Here is a 12,973-nt window from a genome sequence, read left to right on the forward strand (position 1 = left end):
AGAAAAAATAGTGTTCATATTCAAATAATTTTACAAAGTAATGTTTAGCATTTCAATGTTCTTTCAATCAAGCAAGATTAAAAAAATCTCCAAATGGAAATGATAAAGGAGAAATAAGTCCTTCACTGCCCACAGAGGAATGTTATCACTTGTTTCCACCAACAAACAGAAAACTTCCATATGCCAGAGGGCACTCAAGAAAAGCAGATACCAGATTCTGACAAGCTGCCTGAGCCTTCAGTCCTGAAATTAATGAAATTTTGTCAGCCCCAGTATGTCTTGAACAATACAGAAGCAGATGCCATAGATATGCAGATGAACTTATCTCGGACCCAAAAATATTTCTCCAATGGTGCTGAAGTCATTATAAAGGGCATCAGTGGGATTTGGAGCTAATCACAGTTACAAAGACTCTGAAAAGCATTCTTACTCTCTTACTAGCAAACCCTTGCAGCTCCATCACCCCAGCCCTGCTACACCACCAGCAATGGCAGCTCTCCTCCTGTCCTGCCTTCTCTCAGCCATCCCAAAGCTTTAGCAGCACCAGAGTGCCACTGACCTTACACTACAGTCTGGCTCCCCAGATTCTCCACAAACACTCTCTGCCTCTGAGAAAATAATGGTGACAAAGAAGGATTTGGGCCTAAAAAACTGGCATGCTGCACTCACAGCCATTCCAGCTGCATCTGCAAAAACAGCCCAGCAGCACAGAGCCAGCATTCTCTGTGGCTAGCACAGGTCCTTCCCATGAGAATTCCTTTTGTGTTTTATAAATAAAGATAAAGTTTGGACGTTATTAAAAACAGTGTCCCAAGATTTGGATGGTGCAGGCCTGGCCAATCAGGCCTAGGGGGAGGTTTCTGACTGACCAATCTGGGTGACCTTTGAAAACTCTATATATATGATGAAATCAAAACAATAAAGGTCTTTCCTTCTTGCCACTGAGAACTGGGTTCTTTACTCTGCTAGCGGCTCAACAGCAACAATTCTCAGCATCAGCCGGGGAGCTGGAAGTTGACTGTGGAGAGCTTTTGGTACAAGACAAGGGAATCACCTGTGAAAATTACTGTCTGGTTGTACTCATTAGCTTTATTGTTAAGGAATCTGATCATGATAAAGGCAGTTCACTTCTTCTCCTTGAAAAAGCTGACAGAGGTTCTTTACCTTCCACATGACCATATGTTATTCTTTGAAATTAGTTATAACAAAGCAACTAAGCCACAAAAGCATATCTTATGAATTTTTCAGTATCAATTTCTGCAACAGCATGTTAAATATTAGATTTCACTAGCCCTACTGGATACCAAGCCCAGAAACCCTGAAAATATTGTCTCTGCACGATCACATCCCCTGAAGTAAAGTCAGAACTCGCAGGACAAGTGTCTCTGAGAAATGCTGGCAAACTGGCCTGGAATGTTCAGATACTGCACAACACAATGCTGCTATAAAGGCTGATATTCTGGATTTATCTTTCCAGGTAGCAAATCACAAAAAAACTAGAAAAAAAGTAGTTCCAGTAAAAAAGGTCTCTTTTTCTGGGCATGTGCTGATTAATATCAATCATTACCTTAAAAATTATGGAAGGAACAAACAGAGAAAGAAAAGAAGACATAAAATGTTGGCATGACGTATCATTTTGCTGCAAGAGGATGATTTTTTCAGGACCATCTAAAAGTTAGTATATTTTTGTTTGATCAAATTCCCCCATGTCACAATTCTCCATGAAGCTGTGAGCACCTCACCTGCTCTCATGGATAATGATATATGGAAAAGACTGTGCTCTCCACCATGCTAAATATTGAATAACTGTTTTTGTTTGGGGTTTTCTTGTGTTGGAATTCCTGCTCCCTTTGGAAAAAAAAAAAATTCTGTTAACCTGGTCAGCAAATATGCAATGGGATACACTTGTGGTGTATCCCTGAGAATACTATCTAGATGGTAGCTTTCACTTCCTAAAATTTTAGCTAAGCAAGCACTGCATTTGGGTATCAAACACTGCCTGTTAAAATGGTGTCATTAATCTCATGCTCTACAAAATTCACAAGTCATTAATTGTTATGATTTTTCATATGCCAAAGGACATCACTTAAAAATAAGCATAAATTTGTTGATGAAAAATGCACTATAAAGTAACTCAAAGGAAAACAGTAGAAGATAGGGAGTGTAAAACAGCAGAGTGAAGCATTAATATTCATTACACTAGCTCCTTTATTTTCTGGCTTTTAATCATTACATGGGTCTTAAGCAAATATGTTTTATATTCCAGTCTAGTTTCACTCCTTCTCTAGCTCCTAGTTATTTAAGTTAAAGTAGTAACTTAATGCAAGCAAATTTCCAGTAAGTGTTTCTGCCTTAAACCAAATTATTATAAATTAACACATTCTAAAAAGTGTTTTCATGCTGTTCAACCATAATATAACTGTTATACAGCACATAAATTGACAATCCATCCTGAAACTGATGAGAGTATCATTTGAACATTTAGTGACACATTTAAGCAGAATTTCTCAGCTCCCATTCAAACGAGTTCCTCTGTGGAATATTCTGACATGTATTATCTTTGATAGACAGACATGTATCTGCAAAGCGTGTGGGCAGGTCTTAAGATTTTACAGGGGAAAAAATGCAGGAGAAAAAAAAATATACTCTCTCATTCATCTTATCATCATTAACTTTTCTGTCAAAAAAACTGCAAGAGAGTTACTTGAATATTTTTAGCACCACCGAGATATGTTGCAACCCGGATAAACACCAAAACGCACCTGCCTGACAAAAAGTTTGTGGGCACTGTATGTAAACTCATACAAGGGAAAAGTACAAAAGGTGAGCAAGCATCAGGGAAAACAATCCTGAATGCAGCTCACCCTGCATAATATTCCCCCAGTAACCCACACAAATTGCCTTAAAGCCGATAAAACGGTGCATCTACCCCCAGCAACCCAAATTCATAAAGTGGGCTAGAGTAAAAGAAAAGGGTCAATGGGTAAAACAGAACTCAGAGCTCAAGAAATTCTAGTGGGAAGCAAACACTACAGCCAGGTAGGAATATTTGACACTGGGGACAAGTGTGTTCAAGCACAAAGAGCACATGGGCTCAAAGGGGATGGAAAAGCCAGGCAGGAGCACTGCCCAAGAGCAACAGCAACAACATTTATGTCATAGGCAGTTGTATATCACTGTCCTGACACGATGGTTTAAATCACAGCACTGCATTTTCAAACTGGAACACTGAGTCATGAAACAACCAAAACCAGATGTACCCAGTGAAATACTATATAAATGAGGTCAGCAAGCACTTGAAAGAATGAAGAAAAGAAACATTTACATAGGAGGATTATTCCAGCATGCCATTGCTATGTGTTGCTAAACAGGAACTCATCTAGAGTAAGTGTCTCTACCTCACCAGGAGTTTCCCAGATAAATAAGTTGGCCTGTGTGAGCTACCAACACAGCTCACAGTGAATGACTAAGATTCAGGCTCAAACATCTGCTTCAAAACTCAGAACAGCTGGCCTGGCTAGAAAGGACCTCGTGTCCCATGTATCCCACTCTGATAGGTGCCACTGAGCTCAGCTCAGATTTAAGAGGGCGGGAGTGAAGAGTTAATTAGTGCAACTCCCTCAGAAATGTTGCTGAGTATATACATACACAAGGAGAAAAACAACCTTTAAAAGCTCCCACACCCCAGGGCCTCTATTCAGCTGGGTACAAGTCCAGTAATTGTCACAAACCTCCCACCTTCGCTGTGCAATCAGACATCAGAATTCTAACTCAATGGAAATTTTAATTGTTTTTAACCTCAATGTCAGCCCTAACTGCCCTGTGCAGTTTTCTTACTAATACAAGTCTCTGGAGACAAAGGCCAGGCATCCATTCTGGGGCATCCAGCTATTGACTTCCTTCTCACAAACCACCTGAAATGCTGCAATCCAAATACTCCCCATTCATTCTGCCTGCATCACCTTTGCTGTCTTCCTGCTTCCACCTTGAGGTTAAGCTCCTTGACTTCCCCTTACAGGCTCTGTATTTGCAGTCACATCTCCCAGCCCTGCCTCCTGCTCCCTACACCCACAGGTCACTCTAACCTTGCTCTGCAGTATTACCCTCACTGCTGTCCTGGCTCTGCCTTTCCATGTCACCCCCATGACATCCAGCACATTTATGGCACACAAGCCAAAGCTACTGATTGCAACCAGAGCATGGATTTGAGTAGCATGTGCCTGACCTAGCATGGTACTCAATACAGTTTTGCTCCAGTGTTGAGTACAGACAGATACATCCATAGATGTATTAGATATTTCAAAGGATAACCTTCAATTTAAGTGGGTTGTCATGCTAGCAAGCACATTTTTAAAGCTTGAGCCCCCCTACTCCCTGTATTACATCTCAAGTCAATATTGTGTTAATTAACATTTTTCTAAAAGGTGTTGCTCTTCTCAAGTAGAAACAAGTTGCTTTACCTCTCTCCTTCTTGAAACACCTCATTAAAATCCTTTGATTTAGCCTTAAGATACTGAATTTTCCACATTTTTGGCAGAAAATATGCACACATTTCCTGTTTAATGAAGTTTTTGTTGAGGACTCATATATTCTTTTTTTTTTTTTTTTTTTTTGCACAACACATGCAGAATGACAAACCATCAACCAAAAACCTTTCCTCCCTATTTTTAACCATCTGACTGAAACACGGGTTTTTCTCTCTTTATTCTCATATTGATGCAATAAAGTTCCAGCACTTTTGGAATGAGCAAAGTTGAAGAAACAGATTTCACAACAGGACTGCAAGGGACAAGATATGTGGCAATTCTAATGTCTTGTGTAGATTTTAAATGGTTTTAAAGTCACTGCCAACAAGAATGCTGTGTCACCTATGGACAAACTTTAATTCTTGATGTAGAAAAACAATCTCAAGAAATGGAGGCTCAGGAGAATGAGGATGCCCTTTGGCCTTTCAACCAAACCACTGAAGACCTGTCAGTTGCCTAGTGGCCATTCTGAATATTTCAGTCTGATTCGCAGGAAACAAGTTTCCAAGATAAGTCTGATTTTCATACAGCAAGTCCTTAGCAGACTGTGAAAACCTCATCTGTCGAAGATGCTTCAGGAAACCCATCCAAATCCCACAGCAGTCATTATTGTTTTACTTTATTTTTAGTCTTGTCCAGTCTTGAAGAGAAAGAGGAAAAAGACTTTTGAAAAACAGTTGGTGGAAGGAACTTGTTCCCCTCTGGGTATCTGAAATTTCCCATGGACTAGAAACACAGCCACGAGCAACTGTGATCAGCTCAAGCCTAGGCTTCAGCACTAGGAAGCCTACTCACACCTCAAAAAATGGTGTAGTTTCTTTTACACTAATGTAAGTAGAAGTAGATATTCAGTCATCCTGAAGTGGTCATCATTCTTTAAATACAGGTTAATATTTGTCTTTATGCATACAATTGTGTGCAATCACTGCTTACAGACAATAGAGAAGAATGTACTTTGGGCATGTATCTGCCTCTCTCTGCATTTGGAAATGAAGACTTCATTGTAATATTCTCTTTCAAAAATGCTTGAAGATCCCCCTCATAAGCTTTTTCAAATAAACCATACACTCCTGTAAAACAGTATTCTGTTTAGGACAAGATCTTCCTTTCCTTCTCTGTTCATAAGCAATCTATAAACCCAGGGCCTTACAGGGAAAAAAGTATATATGCCAAGCCTCACTACAATGCAAATTAAAACCAGGTGAATACATGTAAGAATTACAGCATATACTACATAGAAAAACATTATAGAGCAATACACATTTATGCATGGTTTGAAGCCTAATATTGTTCTTCTACAGCATACTTCCCTTTTTCTTCTGCAATCATGAGGTTTTACTTTTTTGAAGTTTGCCATTTTGGATAATTTAACAATAAAGATAATTCAGTATGATTCAATATTCTGTAGAGAATGCATAAAGCAACTCCCACTTAAAGAAGTCAAGGTGACTCTAATTTTCAGACCCACATTAAAATACGCACTGCAACTGCAATAATGTAGATTGTTCAGCGGAAGAAACAAGCTCAACTTCTATGCTGTTTTCTTTCTCTGGAATAAGAACCTGTGCTCTGTCATTACAGAAGGGTTTTTCTTCCTCCACCATGCATTGAAGTTTCCCTCAGATAAAATTTCTTCATAATATAATCACAGCAGGTAGAGTTCTTAAGAAAACAGACTTTCCCTCTAAGATCTGTGACAGATGATCTTGGATGGGTTTAACTGCTGTGGCTTAGGATTTTACGGCCTTTATCTGCCCTGTTAGCCTCCACGTCAAAAGTTATGGTCTTCCTAACAGAGAGAGCAGGACACAACAGGTCTACTACAACAGATACCAAAATTCATCCTTTGGCACTTTAGCATAAAGGTCACATTAAATCTACCAGCTCCAAAAATAAAATTAAACACAAATGCCTTCAGTTTGGCTGCCTCTGTTCTCTGGGAGCAGTAACTCCTAGCCATAATAACATGGCAACACTGTTTGAAATCATGCATCTGTATCCACCAGCTGAACAGAATTGGCACCCCTGCAGTCTCATCTCACAGAAGGTATCTGTAGAGCAATTCCAGCTGCCGGTAAAATACTGTGATGATAAAGACATGATGGCAAAAAAAAAAAACAAACCCAACAAAAACCCACCCTTAAACTGCAGTCACAAAGGATCATAGACTATTAGAGGCTTATGAGGCAGAAAACATCCCCAATACCTTTTATCCCTGTTACAGGCCCTTAAATGGGCACAAGGAGCAATTGTTGTAAGATATACTCTTAAGGATAGCCCATTCATAGGAATATGAACTTGAGCCTGTTGAGGAAGTGGACATGCAAAGCAGATGGACACTTGCACAAAAGCCTTCATGGAGGACATGTGAATAAGAAAGGAAACATGGTATTTTTTGTTCCAGGCTACTTGCAACATGCAGCTGAACCTCTTTTACCCAAAACAAACATGTGCACCAGGCTTTCCAACAGGATGAAACACTAATCCTTTCTTCATATTTCTGACCTATTTCTTTTCTCCATCCAATGGAAATCAGTTAGTGAGAATAATAAAACGTGCTCTTTGCAAGTAGCTGTTTCACCTCTACTGCAGTGGGCAGAGGAGCATCCTCTTTCAGTGGCCAGTCACTGCAACTGCACCCAACAAAGGCTACCCGCCTGCTCATTTCACTCCAATCATAAGCTTCACATGGGCTGTGGAAGATAAGCATGCTTGTAAACATAAATCAATTTATATCCTGCATATATATAAATATATATAAATAATCTAGAGAGAGAAAAAACACCAGCAATAATAGCTTAAAATACTAGGAACTTTTATCCAATGTATGTTAAGACCTGTAGATACTCATAAGATCAATTTAGGATACAGTTTTATTTAGATTATTCCATGTTCAAGACAGAACATTACTATTTTTATGATGTTTTAATCCTGGATTTCATGGATCTTTAAAAACCTTTGCTAGGTATTTGCAAAGTGACATCTTCCATTAACACTATTATTGGAATTCTGTAACTATAAAGGCTTCTAATTTTTAAGGTGATAGGATAAAACAGAGTTTTTCAAGGACTTCTGACAGATAAAAGATCATACAATTGAAAGCAACTGTTAGAACAGATGTACAGAATCAGCAGTTACTTTCCAACTGAAGGGTCCAGCCATCTTCAACTAAAAAAGATCATCAATCTTTGAGATTAAATAGAACTGAAACAAGAAATGACTGCTTTTTGCTATATTTAAATTCACTTTGAAGACACTTCAGAAGAATAAATGAACTCACTCTACAGATTCAGCAATTTACCTTACTTTGTTCTAACTATCCTCTAATCTCCTTGCTGATTGGAAAATCAATTGTCCCACGTTCCCCAAGATCTTCTCTTCAACATAGATTAAACTGATGAACATGTCTAAGGACATGAATGAAAGAGGACAAATCTTCATCTTCCTTCCAGCCTGGAGAAGCTCTGTAACTTCTCTGAATTGCTTATTTTGGGCTTCTTCACCACAGCAGACAGATGGGCGTAGCTATGTAATAAATCTGATTTTCTGTTCAAGTTCCTTTCATGATAGATTTGGTTACCAAGAAACTCTTTAACAGACAGGCTTGAGTGCACTGAGGTGATTGTATCCAGGCATGCACTGGGAAGCAGGAGTGCAGAAAATGGCTACAGAACTTGAGTACAGAATAACTTGCTTATTTAAGGTGTGATCACCAATTTCAGTGATCATTACAGCTTTAACATACTGCTTTCTGAACATTTCTTGTGAGAATAGCCTGTGTCTTCCTATAGGGCTCAGGTTTTCATATAGCACAAGGGCTTAAAGCTCCTCTAGAATGATAATCAATGTTCCTCTATTATGTTTATAGCTCTAAGGCTTTTCCTGCTAATGGATGACGTATATTTATGCAGCTGGAGGAAACCTGGATTCAATAACTGCTCCACCACAGACTCACTGTGTGGTGTAGGGCAAGTCACTTAAATCTCTCTGTGCCTTCATTTTTCAACTGTAAAATGGAATTCTTGATGCCCACCTTTGCAAAGAGCTCTGAATCCTCAGGATGAAAACATACCCTGCTAAATAATATTACCTTGTTAGGAAGCACAGGTGTGTGACCCTGGACACATATGCTAATGTAGAGCCATAAATCTGTCAACAGGAGGTGCTGGCAAAACAGATGGTTCACATTCCTTTTTAAACCACCTCTTTGTCCCCAGAGCCCAGGTATGTCAGCTAATCATTTTATAACTGGTCGGGGTTTTAATGGGCCAGGAAGTCCCAGCAAAGCACAATGCCATCAACATTATGGCTGAAAACAGAGCCAACAAGAGGAAAAGACAGACACAGAGGTTTCTTTTACTCTTCTCCTCTGCTGCCTGGCATGTAGGACAAACACTGTAAGGCTCTGCAGAAAAAGATAAAATAAAAAGCAGAACCTATCCCCACACATTCCTGTAAGCAATCCAGCATCGGTGACCATGCCTGAATGGTGACTGATGCTGCAGACATGAAAACAGACACGTTTTTTCATTACAGGCAATAAAAAACCACAGAGCCACACCGTTTAAAAACCTGATTTAGATGAACAACTGCATGTTGATTCACAGGGTCAGGAGGACTACAAGCAAATAAAAAGTTCATTTCTAATTTTTTTTTTAACTTAAGAGTTGCCTCTATTATTAGAAATTCCCATTTTCTATCTCAGTACCTGAAAACTGAGCATACAGCATTTTCCTTGAAAATGTTACTGTAGCAACAAGGGCTGGAGCAGGATTTGAGCTGCAGGCTGGGCAGGCAAGTGACAGGGAGTGCCTGGGCTGGCTGGGCAGGGCAAAGCAGCAGGCAGGGCAGGGGACACAGGACAGAGCTGGCAGGGCAAGCAGGGTAGCAAGGGCAAGCAGGCAGAACAGGGCAGGACAGGGCAGCAGGTAGGGCAGGGCAGGAGGGCAAACCAGGAAGGATAGAGCAGGCAGGGCAGGGCAGGCAAGCAGAACAGAGCAGGAAAAGCAGGCAGGGCTTGGGGTTGCAGGGCAGGGCAGGGCAGGACACAGTAAGGGCAGGCAGGGCAGGACAAAGCAGGCAGGACAGGCAGGGCAGGACAAAGCAGGCAGGGCAGAGCAGGCAGGGCAGAGCAGGCAGGATTTGGGGTGCAGGCAGGACAAAGCAGGCAGGGCAGAGCAGGACATCAGGCAGGGCAGAGCAGGACATCAGACAGGGCAGGCAGGGCAGGACAAACCAGGCAGGGCAGATCAGGCAGGGCAGGCAGGATTTGGGGTGCAGGCAGGGTAGGACAAGCAGGGCAGAACAAAGCAGGGCAGAGTAGGCAGGGCAGGACAAGGCAGGGCAGGCAGGATTTGGGGTGCAGGCAGGACAAAGCAGGCAGGGCAGGGCAGTCAGTAAGGGCAGAGCAGGAGGACAGGCTGCCGTGCAGGCCCGTCTGCCACGCACATTCCCATAAATGGAATCACAGGGCCAGCGGCCCACATCAAAGCATGGAGTTTAGCAGATTTCCCCTTCCCCTCCCCCTGAGTCTTTGAGACGGAGACTTCATACTCCAGAATTTAATATCTTTTTCCTCCCTCCCCCCATCAACCCCTTTGTCTGTGTCTCTGTTCTCTAAGAGCTAACAGATGTTGATGCCATATAGTTTCAAAGAAAACTTTTGATGCCCACATAACTCATTACAACTAATATATTCCAAGAATGCTTGTAGCTCAGGAAACAGTGGGGTGAAAAAACAGAGGAGAAGGGGCAAATGGCTACACTGAGTAAGCCTTGAGAGAAAATAAATAGTTCACTTCAAAGTCATCAGGGAATTCTTTAACAAGCTCTTTCTTCCGCAAAACACAGAACAAATTCAGCTGAGCCTAGAATTCCCAAAGGAAAAAAATAAAACCAAACCCCATACAAATGGCAAAGCAGGGGGAAGCATCTGAGAGGTCGCCTGGCTCACCCAGCAACAAAGTGCAGCATTCTCGAGGTTCACTATTCCCAAGCAACCTGCACTGTGCCAGGACACAAAAGCACCGCTGAAAAGCAGAGACTGTCAACAAGAACAACACAGAGAGCCCTAGAAAAAGCTAACCCTGTCCCTCTGCACAGAATGAACGCAGATGGCAATGAGATTGCTCAGTTCATGGAGCACTGTAAATCAGCCTTAAACATATGAGGAGGATGTGTCATGAATGTCACAACTAAAACCAAGAAACATCCCCTCATTTAGCAAAAGCAGGTGACAGCATTTTTCAGGGCAGGCAGGTCCATGATCTTAGCTGTTTTCTAGGATTACACCTAGGATACAAACCTCCATAAATTTTGCTTGCAGGTCTCCTCCTCTCCTCTGCTGCTTCAGCACACAGCTGCATCCTCCCCTACGTTTGGTGAGAAGCCCCCCAGGAGTCACCAGGGGTTGGTAGAGAGAAGGGTTGAGAAAAAGGGGGAGGGCGAGAATGCGATTACATCAATTTCCACAGCAGGGGGATCAGATTGCATCATTGTACACAACTTGGGGCCCACTCTTTTATCCCTGATGCAGGCAAATTTCCCATTGAAATCAGTGGGAGACTCGTCTGTGCGAGGACTGCAGAATCGGGTGTTCTGTGATCACAGAATTAAAAAGCAGTAGGAAGCCACACCTGGCAGCACCTCTCCCAGTGGTCCTCTGCCCTCCATCGGGATGGATATCAAATCACAGCAAACAAAAATATAACACCAATGTTAAATCCCTTCTCCCCTCATATACAAACTCCTAAAAATCCACCACTGCAGTTACTGTATAAAAGTCTGTATAAAGTTCTTGCCACTGTACTGCAGATTTCACACAAAGCAAGTAACAATAAGAAAATATCAGGGGGAGGCATACACAGACATGTCTCATCTAACAACTAGAAAGCCAGGAGTTTTAAAGGTTTTCGACAAGCAGGTGTGTTCTACTGCTTGTCTTTTTTTTTCCCAGGGGTTTAGTTGGAAGAGGAGAAACAAAGACAGCCCTACTGCAGCAGCAATAACACATGGTCTCTTTCTGAATCGTTCAAATACAAATCATAGTACAATAGCACAATATGTGGAATTATTACTTTTTCACTGCCGCTTATTTGCAAGCACCACATTTTGCATCCACTCATATCTGCATGAAAATATTCCTTGTAGAAGCTCAATAGCCTCCTCAGTTTAGCTGCTGCTACTCCTATTCACACCTTCTTTGCAAAATAATTATCCCTCAAGCCCAATGGTAAACAGCTTAGGAAAAGCAGAACTAAAGTCCTTTATCAGATTTGTTGAGGATAAAATGTTGTTCCTCGTAAAATGATTCCTTATTATCTCTCCTGCCTCACTGTTTGGGGATAGGTCATTTCCACTAGGGAATAACAAGGAAGACATCCTCAAGCCTCATGGCTTTGTAAGTAAAATGCCATATTACTGAGGTCATCCACCACATTTCAGAGCATTAGGAAGCTTCAGCAGGACAGCAGAGAGCAGAACTGCTCAGGTAGCTCAAATCTAGTCTGTGGCTGAGTGAGGCCAAGGTGGAAACTTCAGAATGTTTTCAGGTGATGACACAGAAGTACCAAACACTACTGAGCCCATGTTTTCCACCACTGTCAAATAGCATATTCCAGTGTGGGCTAATTACATGCTCCTCTGTCCCACATATACCAGCACACAGAGAGGGAAAAAAAAACCCATATAACATAAATGTTATGTTTTCATTTTCCTGGTTAGGCCTGATTTTAGTTTCAGCTGAGCCCTATCATGACTATTTTGAGACAGCAAAATAATTTGGCCTTTAGGATGAAAAAAATAGCAAATAATAATTAGAAGGGGGGGGGGAACCAAATCCCAGACCAAAAACTTAGTGTCTATTACTTTTAGTGCCTATTGGCAGCAAGAGCTGGAATTTCCCCCATATAAGATGAAGCACAACAGCAGCAGCACAATGAATGAGGTTTTACACAAAAAATAGATTGAACTACAGTCTGGGGTTCCTCCTAAAGCTGGTGATGCTTTGCCTTAGAAATCTGCACCTATAGCAGTACTCCTGACTTCATACCATGGTTCTGCTTTCTATACTCAAAACCAGCATTGCAAGAAGCCAACCAAAGTAAGGATATGGGACATTGTCCAAAGCCCTAAGAGCACAATTGCCATGTTCTGAGCACATCAGCAGGGCTAGCAAGCCTCAGTGTGCTCCCCCTGGAAAGGTACAGCCCCATTTTACACGGGTGGCAGAGGAAACACTGCCCCATGACTTGCACAACACACTTGGACAAAAGTGGCATCACCTGGGACCACAACAGACACTTTCTCTTCCCATAGAGGTTGGGAGAAAGATGAAAGAGTAACGTAGGTTATTCAGTTTCATCCCAGGTCCACAAAGCCCTCAGCATGTGATTGTGACAGAGTTTTAACAGCCTCATCAGGTTACCACCCCGCCTTACTTTTAACTC

General features: G+C 41.6%; 1 protein-coding gene across 3 annotated transcripts in view; it reads right to left on the reverse strand.

The window, feature by feature from the left end:
- NKD1 (NKD inhibitor of Wnt signaling pathway 1) overlaps positions 1-12,973 on the reverse strand; it is a 118,155-nt gene that overhangs the window by 41,722 nt on the left and 63,460 nt on the right. The window lies entirely within an intron of this gene.

This window comes from Lichenostomus cassidix, chromosome 11, assembly GCF_008360975.1.
Source record: "Lichenostomus cassidix isolate B80296 chromosome 11, HeHo_3.0, whole genome shotgun sequence".
Taxonomy (NCBI): Eukaryota; Metazoa; Chordata; class Aves; order Passeriformes; family Meliphagidae; genus Lichenostomus; species Lichenostomus cassidix.